Source organism: Tinamus guttatus, unplaced genomic scaffold (assembly GCF_059628265.1).
Source record: "Tinamus guttatus ecotype Peru unplaced genomic scaffold, ASM5962826v1 Tinamus_guttatus_pri_ptg000459l, whole genome shotgun sequence".
Taxonomy (NCBI): domain Eukaryota; kingdom Metazoa; phylum Chordata; class Aves; order Tinamiformes; family Tinamidae; genus Tinamus; species Tinamus guttatus.
In genome coordinates this window covers 10,230,706-10,243,511 of record NW_028288993.1, presented here as the reverse complement: position 1 = coordinate 10,243,511, position 12,806 = coordinate 10,230,706, and the positions used below count along the sequence as shown (strand labels likewise).

General features: G+C 47.2%; 1 protein-coding gene across 1 annotated transcript in view; it reads right to left on the bottom strand.

Moving 5' to 3' along the window:
- The window catches only part of PITPNM2 (phosphatidylinositol transfer protein membrane associated 2), a 94,401-nt gene extending 83,274 nt beyond the window's left edge, over positions 1 to 11,127 (bottom strand). Inside the window, 1 exon segment of the mRNA XM_088532539.1 lies at positions 11,032 to 11,127. The gene's annotated coding sequence lies outside the window, so the exon portion shown is untranslated.
- Positions 11,128 to 12,806: the final 1,679 nt, after the last annotated feature.

The following is a 12,806-nucleotide window of genomic DNA, read 5'->3' as shown; positions in this document are numbered from 1 at the left end:
CAAAAGACACGCGCAATGATGGGAGCACATTAAGTAGCACAGCACTTCATTACTGCCGGAACCGCCGTTTATGATCCCCGAAACCAAAGATGGACTTGAAGATCATAGGTGCAAATGTGTCACTTCGAAATTGCAACTTAATCATATAGTACAGAGCTTTTTTAAAAAACAAAAACAGAAAGCCACGTGATCTTTTGGTTTGTTTCCCAGGTTGAGGTGAGGAAGCTCTCGGAGATAATAAATCATTTAAGGTATCAACGGAAACAAATGACTTTGGAAACAGGATTTGCAATGCAAAGAGTGAATCGGGAAGCATCACCTTCCCCTGCCCTCAGGGATGGGAGCCCCTTTCCCCAGCCCCTTCCTGCAGGAAAGGGCTCCGGATGGAAGGGGCCAAAGGTGCCACCAGCCCCGGGGTCTCCAAGGGCCTGCGGAGCTGGCGCCCGCGCTGCACGGAGAGCTTCATCCAGCGGCAACGCCTCGGGCACGGAGAGCTCCGCGCCAAGACTGCGGCCGACACGTTAACAAGTGAAGTTTAACAACACCCACAAACACACGATTCTAGCTGAGGCATAACCATGGCTCTGCAGATTTTTTTTTTTTTTTGCTCTTCTAGTGGTCCCATTAAGAAATTAGTTTTGCATTTACTTTCCAAGCCCAGAATACACATTTATCGGATATTAGATTTGCTCTTGTTTTGTTTCCATAGGAATTTTACTGGTTCCATGTTAATTAAATTATGTCAGGAACAGACAACACTTCACAAAGGACCCTCTAATCAGTGGCTAAAAAGGGACGGCTGTAATACTGTATTTATGTAAAACCCGCAAGATTATTTTCAAAAGACAAAGCATGATCTCCAAGAATGAGCCATTGTCTCACCACCCATCAAATGCAGAAATTAAGCAGCGAGAACAAATCTTAATTACTACGTTTGCAATGCTTTGGATTAGGTGAGATAAATCTGCAAAAAAAAAAAAAAAAAAAAAAGTAGCACTCCCTGGAGAAACAAGAAGACTCCAGCTCCTTGTGACACATAGGCCATGCATTAAAAATAATAAATATTATGCGGAAAAAATAAACAAAACCCAAGTCAGCAGCAGATTCCTAGTGAGGCCTCTGCAGCCAACATCACAGCAGGGAAACCTTCCCTACCTGGAAGACCCACTACTGTTTTGACATATTAAGTTGTATTGAAAAGCTGTCTATTGTCCCCAAAAAGCAACCCAAAAAGCCCATTGCCACGGAGGCCACACAAGCAGCTATGAATATTTCATCTCTTCCCACACTTTCAAATGCATCAAGCGAGCGTGCAGGGGGAGAGCACACTCCACTAATGGAAGGGGCAGGTTTCAATTAACGACACCGATCTTTGGGAGTCAGCAGAGACTGCACAAATGGCTCATTCGGGAAATTTTTCTTCCTGAAAGCTTCTGCGCGCTGTAATGAAGCAACTATGGCAAGCATTTATTTATTAATACAGAAAGATTTATTTATGAGAGATCTGCAATCAGCTTAACCTGCGAAAGCGCCGCTCGCTGCAGCTCGGCCCTGGGCTGGGGTATCGCGCCCGCGTTAGCGCCGGGGGCAGCTCGGAGCAGCTCAGGAGACACCTCGGCACTCGCAGCCGCTCCGGCAGCTCCCCTGGCTTTGCTTTTATACCCAGCTCCCAGATATTTCACACCCAGATAGGGTGAAGAGGCAGATTTTGCAGGCAGGGGAAGCTGGTAGGTGGCACGCTGAGGACCGTGGTGGCTTTTTGCAAGAAGCTGGAGAGCTGGGGGCTGCCTGCCCCTGAGGCCTGTGACACTGCTGATGGAAGGCAGCTTGCAGAAATCCTACTCTTCCTATGGGAAAACCATAGGGTGACAAGGGGTTAGCACGTCTGCACGTGGCAAGTCTCTAACTCTTTATAAAAAGTCTTTCTAAGAGGCATGACAAATGGCACAGGACCTGTCTGTGAGGGTCATGAAAGCAACTACACCCTTGGGGTAGCGCGTTTGTTCATGGCATGAGGAAAGGGAACGGCCAGAGGACGTATTTCCATTCACAGAAAGGCAGCTCTACTTCCTACTGCTGTCTTATCCAGAAGGTTTTGCCACATTCTACTATTAAGTTCTCACAAAGCCCAGAGAGTCAATAAAAGTCTGGTCTGGATCTTCAAGGAAGCAGACCCATGTGCTGTTCAGCAAGAGACAAAGCTGGAGCCAAGCCCTGCCCGAGCGCCTGGGCCCTGGTCCTCGCAGCGTGGCCTTTATCGCTCCCGAACAGCCTTGGTGATAACAGCAAGACAAAGCACGGCTGTCCGGAGGCACCGAGCAAACCACGGGATTAAACAGGAACGTTGCTGGGACGGAACAAGGGCAGATGCAAAATCAAGGCAGCTTTTCCAGCAGCAGCAGCCTGGGATCACACCGCTCCATCCCGCACTCCCGCCTCCTGGCATCCCATGGAGACAAGATGCCTTTGTCCCCACGTTGCGGAAAGCTGCCACATACGCACGAAAGAGCAAAGCTCCTGATTCCAGGTGACGTTTCGCTTGTTCGGCGCAGATGTGGGACGCGGAGGCGCTGCTGTTGGCGAGGCCGTTGCTGCTCCTCCCTCACAGGGACCCCTGGTCCCCTGCGGTCCCCGTTGCTGCCCCAGGACCCGCGGCAGGACGCACACCCCGCCGGCTGCCTCGCAGCAAAGGAGAAGGACTGAGAAGGACTCAGGGACCTGAGTCCACGTGCTGAGGAACCGGGCAGAGGTGAGGGGCAGTAGCGTTAGGATGTCTACTTGGAAGCATGGAATCTTTGGAGATTTTGGAGCCACAGTTGCCAACCTTCCAAGCCACAGGACCCGTCGTATCCCTGCTGGACTCTGCCATGCAAGAGCCACCAGCACAGCCAGGCATGTTCTCAGGCACCTTCCTCTGCTCCAGGCGGCCACCGCTCCACTAAACACGTCCCCAGCTCCTCAAAGCACAGCAACACCCATGGCCACCATCAGCGTGGTGGGCAGACAGCGTTCCCAGGCACCAAGGCAGGGGCAGCCCTTGGGGTGCTCGTGCAGGAGCGTCCTTGCCCACGTCCCCTGCCTCCATTTCAGGCTGCAGCCACTTGCCAGCACAGCTGCTCGTTAAAGCTTGAAGTGACACGTGAGGACTCAAAGGCAACAAAATAAAACCCCTAAATTTCTTAATCCAGTTCCTGCTTCTTTAATGACTGGAGTCAGTATCGCGTGGAAAGCACCTCTTCCCAGATAATACTTTGACCACTGCTGTTCACCAGTGTAAGACACTTGCTAATGCTTTGCTGAGCTCCTCACACAAGCATTTATATCAGCACCCCTCTATTTTTTTCAACAATAATCTAATTCATGTGCCTCTTATCTTAGCTATGAAACAGCATGTTAAATCCAAGACCACAGCTCATTTAGATAAATGGCACTGGGCATATCTAGCAAGTTAATCCTGCCGTGACATTTCTGCTATTGGCATCGTTATTTCCAGGGCCAGGGCGGGCAGGGAGGGGGAAACAGGAGCTGCCCCTCTTTGAGGGAGCAGAGGAGCAGTTAAACTGTCAAAAAAATAACTCTGCTTTGGTCTACTCACATGTTAATTAACATTCTGGCAGCCTTTTCCAGAAATAACCTTCAACAGTTACCTAGAAACATAATCCATCAAAATAAACCTCAGGAATAAATAAATAAATAAATAAAACACCAAACTTTTCCTGGTAGATTGCTTTCTAGCTATAGAAAGAATTAGCAGACGCACTAGGCTCGTTGATGAAGCAGCAGCTCAAATTAATCTCAAGGTTATTTTCTTGGCCAGTTCTCTCAAATACAAGTACTGCTGTCGGAAAGTTTCCCTCTCGTTCCTCTCCATCAGCTCTGTAGCGTTTACCGAAACCCTGCAGACCTCTGCAGACCTTCAGCACATGCAGTGGCACCTAAGCACTTGGTAAGCCAGGCCTATTGCTCTCGAGTTTGGCAGTTAAGCCATCCGGAATAGCTTAAAACTTCCAATTAAATAAATATGAAAGCTCTCCTCTAGCACTAACCATTCCGCTTTCTCCAGAACTCCTTCCCCAATTTCCTTTCTAATCTGAATAAATATTGTATTTGCATCCCCCCTACCTTTCTTTAAATAGACCCAGCTCCTGGGATGATGCAAATATAGTGCAGCCAAAGGATTTTCTTTAGATACTCAGAGCACTCCTGAGCTGCATATTGATTTTAACTCACTATTCTTCTTAAAACAAGATGGTGAGAGAAAAATTTGTCATATGCTGGTGCCTCTTGCTCTCCACTCAGAGCCCACAGACCCGTGCCCAGGGGTTAGCACCAGCTGGGACCACAGATCCCGGTGCCTTCCTAAGAGATGCTGCAGTTTCCAACTGCTCTTTAACCCAGAGCAGCCAGAAGACCTGGGACAACACGCGTACGGCCCAGGCGAAGGTGGATGAAGCCCCAAATACTGACACAGCACAGGCTTGAAGCAGGTGACTGAAGGTAACGCGAGGGAAGACGACCTCCAATCTCACTAGGTTCCTCCAGCAAGGTCCTGTTCTATGCAATAACAATAATAAAAAAGTCAGCATCACACTTATCTGCATTACACCAAACATCTTTTGCTTCCAAAAGCCCTTCAGGCAGCGTTTTCCGTTACCTTTTCCCCCTTTACCTCCACTGACATTAGAGCTCTTATTTACAAGGCTGCTGCCAGCAGATACATGGGTCTCTCTGGATATCATGAATTAAGTTCTATTTTTTTCTGACACTTGCGCAGTTAGAAGGACATTTACCAGGTTAAGCCCAGATTTCTTTCCCTGTCTTACCCAGAGAGTTTTGGATGACTAATCAAAAGACTGAATATATTTTAAAGATCTCATTCTCCCTTCACTATTTATACTAGTCAATGTCACTTTGACACTCTTCTGGCTTTAGACTGCAAAAAACTTTCCTACTTAAATCTCACAAACCGAACACGCTCTTATAAGCTCTTCCCTCCCTCCACCAAGTTAGCTTCAGCTGTCACACATTCACACTAAAGTTATCTCACCAAAACCACAGCAAGCATTTTCCTGCTTGGGAACTGCCTGTTCTCGCAGTTATATTCAGTGGACCAGAAGATTAGGGTATAGTGCACAAAATCAGATAATTATTTTTCCTAGCTGCAAGAGAACCTGTCTTGGCCAGATAGAGTTGTCACCATCCAAGAGCCAAGAATTCAGCTCAGTGAGTTACAGAGATCCCTCTGCAACATAAATCAGCACTGCAAATAGTGATCAAGTAGTTGCCCATTGCTGATATGGCTTTGCAGCTCGGATTGTTCATTAAAAAGAGTTTGTTCTCACAATTATAAATAATTTCAAGCAAAACACTTTGTAAATTAGTCTAAAGATTTTTCAAAAGTGCCATTCATAAATCGCTACCCCTTATTTTAGTAACTGGAAAATAGTCAACAGCTCCTAAGAACTTCTGTATTTGTGTCTGTTTTCAGTTTGCACAAATTCAGAAAGAACATTTTACTTTAGTTTGAACTTAAAAAAAAAAATCTCAGATAAGCTTGGCCTCCATTTTTGCCATGGTTTGCACTGCTCTCTTTCACCCACGTTGCCTTCAACTTCAACTTGCAGCGAGTTATGCAGAGGGAAAGCAGGCCAGCAGAAGCAGAGCTGAGGTCTGTCTAGATCCTCCAAGATACACTGACCCTGGGACTGCCCCACGGCGCTGGGGGACGCAGAGCTGCCACCCCCACAGCGGGCCCTCCTCCGACAGCGTTTTGAGTATTTGATGGGCAGCGAGTACCAGTTCTGGGGAGCAGTGAGCAGAAAGGAGAACTCAGCTTGCAGCAAACAAGAGAGATGCAACCACCTTCCTAAGGCTCTGCTCAAGACACCAGCTTTCCTCTGATGGTTTGTTTACAAGAAACTCACATTGCCCTTTCTACCATGGTGCATCAACATGCAAAGCACAGTCCTATGGAAGGGAAGAGGTCTCCAAGGACTCCCAAGCAAGTCAGAAATATGAGGACACCCACCCTGAACTTATTCTCTTTGATGACCTTCTCTCTCGATTAACTGTCCCTATAGCTATAGGTTATGGTACAGGTGAGTCCACTAGCACTTGTCTTGCTGCCCCTTCCTTATCCCTATCCTTATTTCAAAAGGATAGAACCAACCAAGGAATGGGAATGTTATCAAAGTCACCGCACATTACCTAGCGTCTGCTGCAATGCTCAGGACAACCTTCTCTATGGAGCTTTTCCATGAGGGGTTGTTCATCAGGTCTTATTTTTAAAGAAACTGGGGCAAGTCATCCCTGCTGTAGCTTTAGTGACGTCAATGAGCTACAGCAGGGGTGAAATTGGGCCATTATTTTTTATGTCCATATGTCACGTGCCCATTTAAGCGAAGGAAAACACAGAAGATGAGGTTGGAAAAAGTTAATGAATCTAAAGATCTACAGATCTAATGAATCTGCGCTGTACAAAGATTAACATCTAGATGGTGAAATGTCTCTTCTGCTCCTGCTGTATATTTATAAATATAATGGTTTTTGGAAAAAGAAATACTTCTGCAGTAGCAAGGTACAACGTGAGCTCTGTAGTGACAAATTATATTCACATTTTATATCCTGTTTTGCTAAAAAAGAACAAGAAAGTCTTTATCAGGAAAAGGCCTCTTCAGAAGTCAAACAAAAAAAAGTGACACAGAATTGCCGGTAACTGTTAGTTTCTCCATAGCAAGCCAATATTAATCACACTCTGCATATCACCAGCCTGTAATAAAGCCCAATGGAGCTTGTTCTGAGCTCTTGTTTCTTCGTAAATCCAAATCAGAATTAAAGTAAGAACATGAAATAGCAATTTAAACCCAAGCCATATTTTCTGCAAATATTCAAAGCCTCGAACACCACCATGGACAGGAACAGAGGTGAGATGAGGAGGCCAGCCTCAAATGACAACAGTAGCAGCTGCCTGGACATGCCACGATTCTGTGGCAGTTTCTGGAAGGCAGAGCTGTACCGTGATCTAGAGTAGGTGCATATTAAATATTTCCCATTCATCATGGCCTGGACCACGAGGTGCCATCCTGGACCATGAGCAGAGACTTAGACTGGCTGCACCAGGAGATGCATCGCAGCCAGCAAGACCTAGGGCCAGAATTCCCTCAAATCCATATGTAAAGGTCCACTTAACTGACACTCAAACAGATGAGTAACTGTAGCCATACAGGCCACTCACTGCCAGCACAGGTAAAATTACTCGCAGATACTTTAAAAGTGTATTGACATAACTCTGTAATAGACAGCAAATTACTCAGAAGCATCCAGAAACAGCATCAGATCACAGGAATTAGGTGTTCAAAACCATTACTTTTAAGAAAAAAAGTTATTTGAAAACTATAAGAGAAGATATCTTTGCAAATTTTGACCCTGATTCCCCAAGTCTCTGCTTTGGTCAGAAACAGTCTTTGTAAAGGCCTTTTTTTTCCCCCATTGTTTTCCCTCATATTAATGAGTTGTTTTTTCCACAATAAACCAGAGCAGTTTGGGGTTTTGCTTTTTTTAATTTCCCTCCTCCTCCTCCTCCCCCCCATTCCTGCACTGGAATCAAAATAACTTGAGATGGAAAACGTGTGACCTCCCAAGCCTTTATTTACAGTATCACAAACCACAAGGGAAGGATGTGTCCAAGTTTTCCAGCTGGAATGGGAACAGCAGGGAAAGGAGGACTCTCATTTTTGCAGCTGTGATATTTTACACATCCAAGGGGAGAAGGGTAGGGGAAAAGGGACAGGAAGGAGAGTTAAAAGCAAGAAAGGATCCCATGGAGATGTAGGATGAAAGGATCTTGAAAACACAGGTTGGTTCATGTGATTATAACCTACCTCCCCAGAACCAGAGCTTTGTACATGCAAATTTAATTGCACAACGAGGCTCACGCATATTAAATGGGGTTGGTTTGGGCTTTTAAGTTATACAAGATCATTAAATAGACTTCTGCCCTTCACTGGTCCAGAATTTTTATTATTTCCGTAATGATCTCTCTACCACCAACCTCCAGAGAACTACAAAGACTTTGACAAAAACAAGAACCCCAGAAACAGCAGAACCTTCCTCAGATGTTTAAACATCAGAGACCAACACACGCTAGTGAAGGAGGTTTTTATCTATAGAAAGTTACTAGCAGCAGGAAACTGTCAGTTAGTCTGTGGTTACAACCACACCAGAGTCATCAGCTCTTTCCACCCAGTCAAATGCACATGTCCAAACAGGGCCTCCTGCCCTAGTATTTTACTGCAAAACTAAGAAAAATAACCAAATAAAAGCCCATATCTCCACTGGGAGTTTCAAGGTGCCAGACCATGCAGGAGACAATCCCTTAAGGTCCTTTTGTTCCTTTCCAAGCCTTTAGGTCCTAGACAGTCAGTTCTAACTTGCATGAGATTCAGCTGTCTCCCTCTGGCAGAGATGCTGACCCACCACCTATGTCGTGGAGCTGGGCAATGCCACAGTTGTGTCACCAGCACAAAGACAGCCACCAGCCCAGCCCTCTGAGGGGTTATTGCTTCTATCTGGCTCCCCGGGCAGCATTTTGCAACCTGTGAAGGTTCTAGCATGAAAACAGCCTGCACTCAATCGCACTCTTCCATTACTCACCCGTTTACAGGGGGATGCAGTTCTCAGGTTGGGGTCACACTGTGAGCCCCTCATATATACAGGGCATTGAAAGAAAGCTGGATTCAGTCCCAGTTCACTTCCATGTCAAAACCCATAGGGCTCTGGAAGGGCAACAACGGGTTGCATTGTACCAGTCTGAGGGTGGCAGTTGGTGAGGGGGGAAGTGGACCTACAAATCTGAGCCCAGGCCAAAGGGCAGGAGCTGCCGGCAAGGGAGGAGAAGGAGAAAGGAAAGAACCAGCTGTGAAGCAGCCCCATGTTTCCTGTAATGGACATGAGTTCCTTGGAGATATGGGGGGCATGATTTGCCCCGAGCCCCAAATGGCCCCTGTTCCGACCCAAACAAAGGCAGGCTTTAACTCCACACGTGCCCTTCCGATTCTGCCTGCCTGCTTGTACCAGCTGCCCAGACCACTTCCTTGGATTTTAAAACAACCCCGTGAAAATTACGCTCAGGTAGGATTTCCCAGGAAGGCTTCTCCGTGGTTTTGCTCGCCCAGGAACCTGGATTTGGCACCCCCGGGGCCTAAGCCACAAAAGGCTGGCAGGAAAAATCAGCCGGCGCCCGCAGCAGTTTCCCTTGCTCTGGGCGGTGCTTTTCTGCCCCTTGTTTTCATGAATGCTGCATTCCTTGACAAGGTTTAAAATCCATTTATCTCCCCACACACCCTACCTGCCGTTCCAGGGACATCACTTGCTCTCTAGTGATGCAAGCTGCGTGGTTTAATTTTGCTGCGATGGAAGGCACCGCTCTCTACCCGCCCAGAGACTTAATGATCACTTAGGCACCTTCTGCATAAAGGAGTGTCAGCCCTGCAGAGTATTAAACCCTCCAGGCAGGTGAAATGAGCAGAGCAGTAGCCTCAAGGCAAAGCAAACCCCAAACACGCTAAGGGCTGCATTTCTCCTTTGCTCTTACCACCAATCTGGAGGGACCTGCTCCACGGCAGCCTAAGGGGGAGCACACGGACACCCCTCAGCTCTTCCTCAGCGCAGGAGCACAAGTCCAGGTTGCAATTAGTGACTCCAAGAGCATGAGCTCCTCTGCTAAGGGCTGCTGGCAGCAGAAGTTATTCCAGGGGGACTTGTCCCCAGCCACCTCGCAGGCAGCAGCAGGAGAGCAGGAGGCTCTCGGAGGCAACGGAGTGTCTCGTGTTGGGACACGCTGCGGTGCCGGGAGCCCTAGGGCTCCGTGGATCCGGGGGAGAGGAGTGTCGGAAGGGAATCGACACAGCAAATAGTGATGAACTCACTGGGAGCCACAGTCCTCACAGGAGATACTTCAGGTATTCAAATGATCCGTAATTTTCAAGGATTTCTGGTAAAGCTAATGCATGCGAACACGGAGCTGGTGTCGGTGACACTGTCATTTCAGCGTAACTGCTATGACTCTAAGGCATAAACCCGGAGAAACTCAGAGCACCCTTTAGTCTTGTACATGAACAGCCCCAGATCCCAACCCCTTCCTCCTTTCTCTGCTCTTCCCAGTAATCCACTGCTCAAATCAAAAGACAGAAACCAGGGGTTTTGGCATAAATGAAAGGCTGGTAAAGCTCAGGAACACTGTAAAGCAGGACACTCGGTAGTGTTAAGGGTTAAAAGCACCCTTTGGATAGAAGAAAAAAATTTTAAAAAGGGTGAGGAATGCGCTGGAAGAAAACAAGACACAACTGAGGTCAAAACTATCCATTCAGGACTGATCTAAAGGCTGAGTACCCGTCTACCGAAAAAACTGCTCAGCCACTAATTTTGGATTTAGCACTACGACACATATTTTTAGAACTCAAACAACAGAGTTTTAATGAGATGAAAAGATTCGCAGGAAACCTTTAACGGAAGCTCCAGAGGTTACAGTATAAGGGAATGGCAGGTAATCATGCATTTCACATCATAAAAAAATTTTCAGGTGGGAGACCGATCCCCCACAAAACTTAAACATACACAAAAAGTTTCTAACAGGTACACACCCTGCTTCCTTTTTAAAGCATTTGCTTAAAAACATTTCGAACAAGGGTGCTGGCTAAGCCAAAACAAAAGGTGAGGAGCGTGAATTTTCCTTAGAAAGAGGTTTGTTCCCAACACACGTCCACAAAATCCAAGCCAACACGTCCTGCAGCTGCCAGGTTGCCCTCTCAAAGGCAATCTGTAGCATCGTTCCTCCTGGCTCTATTTTTTAAGAGTTTTTCCAAGCATCTATGCAAGTGGAAACCAAGCTAAGGTTAATCCCCTCTCTCACTGCTGGCCAGCTAGTAGCCTTCAGAGTCATTGCTGTTCCAGTAATATTTGAGTCTTCTTTTTAAATTGATTTTTTTTGGCAATATAAAAGGACAGCCATCCAGCTGCACTGCGAGGACCTACCTTCTGTAAAATAAATCCCTCCAGAGGCTTCTGAGCGCAGGAGGGAGCGGAGACAGCCTTGCTGGAGGAGGATGTCACTGGAGGTCCACATGTGTCAACATCCTAGGGGAAGATAAAGCAGATAAAGCTTAACTGCAGCGCCCGGGGGAACCGGCAGCCCGGGCGAGCTGCGGCGCTGCCGCGGCTATACCATGGCTAACAGCTCCTATGCAAACACCGTGCAGCTCCGGCGCTTGCTAATTGCACATCAGAGTTTCTCTGCAGACATCCCTCCGGAATGTCAGCAATTCAATACGTGATGGTGGGCGGCAACGAGCACCCCGGGGATTTAAAGCACGTTCCAAGCCATGAGTCATCGCCAGCTCGAACTCATGGAAATTTAGAAGGGAAAAAATAAAAAATAAATAAGCGTTGCACTGACCACTCATCGTGTGCTCTCTGCACAACATCACCCCGACTTCCCGCTACCGCATTTCCCATTTAGAGGCAGTGCTGAGTGATCTCTCAAGTCCCCTTAGGCCTTTTGGATTTCTCAGCTGAGGAGGACAACGATGAGTGACCGGAGGGACCGCAGGTGCCACCGCCTTCCTCCAGCCCGTGGGCAACGAAAATGCAACAACAACAAAAAGCCAGAGAAGGTCAGATTCACCCCGAAGGAAACCCAAGCAGCATCTAAGGACTGTTAATCTCCCCATCCTCATCAGGAACAAGCAGCCAGGCAGCTTAAAAATATATTTAGTCCACAAATGCTCATTAGCATCACCGGCTGATTCACGGCCAAGCCAGGCACGTGGAGCCTGAACGTCACTTTGGCCTTGCCAGCCGGGTGCCAGCGTTGAAAGCGCCGGACATGGAGTCACCTACGTTATCCCAACACCTCAATGCCCGCCACAAGGCTCCAAGGGAGGGATAAACCTGGGAGAGAAAGTGCAGGGCCCATCTGCACCGAGACCAGCGGCTCCCAGTTCTGCATTGGACACCCCCTTCTGCATCCTCATCCTCACGCGGAGGAAACAACCCTGCATTAAAAGAATTGCCACACTTTAGAAATTGGCGTCTGCTTCATTTTCTTCTAACGCACCAAGCGCTTCCAACCAACTTCCCGGGACTATCGGGCAGGAAAAAAGTGGTTCTTTCCCTAGCAGCATTTATGATGGCTTAAAGTGCAAAGGATTTCTTCCCCCTTAAATCACCTATTCAAATCTGTATCCTGGAAGTTTCAGTATAAATTAACCTTGGCTTTGCATTTGATTTACATGCTTTGGAGTTCAGTCTCGTTGGTCATTTTAACCATTCTAGCACACTGAACTGTAAATCAACAATAACTTTAACACATTACTGTTCTTTAAAATATAATAATAATTGTATCTGCATAGCTTTATAGCCCGACATACATCTAAATAACATCAAGACCCAATCTGATTAGCGTTATACAGTAATTCATTCCTCATTAGCTGCATCAAGCTTTGTCATCGCCCACTCTAATTTAGTTTTCACAAGGCAGACAAACATCCGTACGTGCTGGATACACGAGACAAGAGGCTCCCAAAGGAGCGTAACTCAAAACACACCCTTGAGGATGAGCCAGTTACACCAGAGCTGGGCTCACTGCAGAGACCCGGTGCTGCGATCCGGGACGTGGCTCCCGGGACGAGCAGGACCCGGACGAGCAGGACCCGACGTTTAAGGAGAAAGTTCCAATATGTAGCTGACACCCACCATGGGGCAATGCTGGAAGCCTCCCTAGGAAGCTATGTAAAACTAGGAGAACCTCC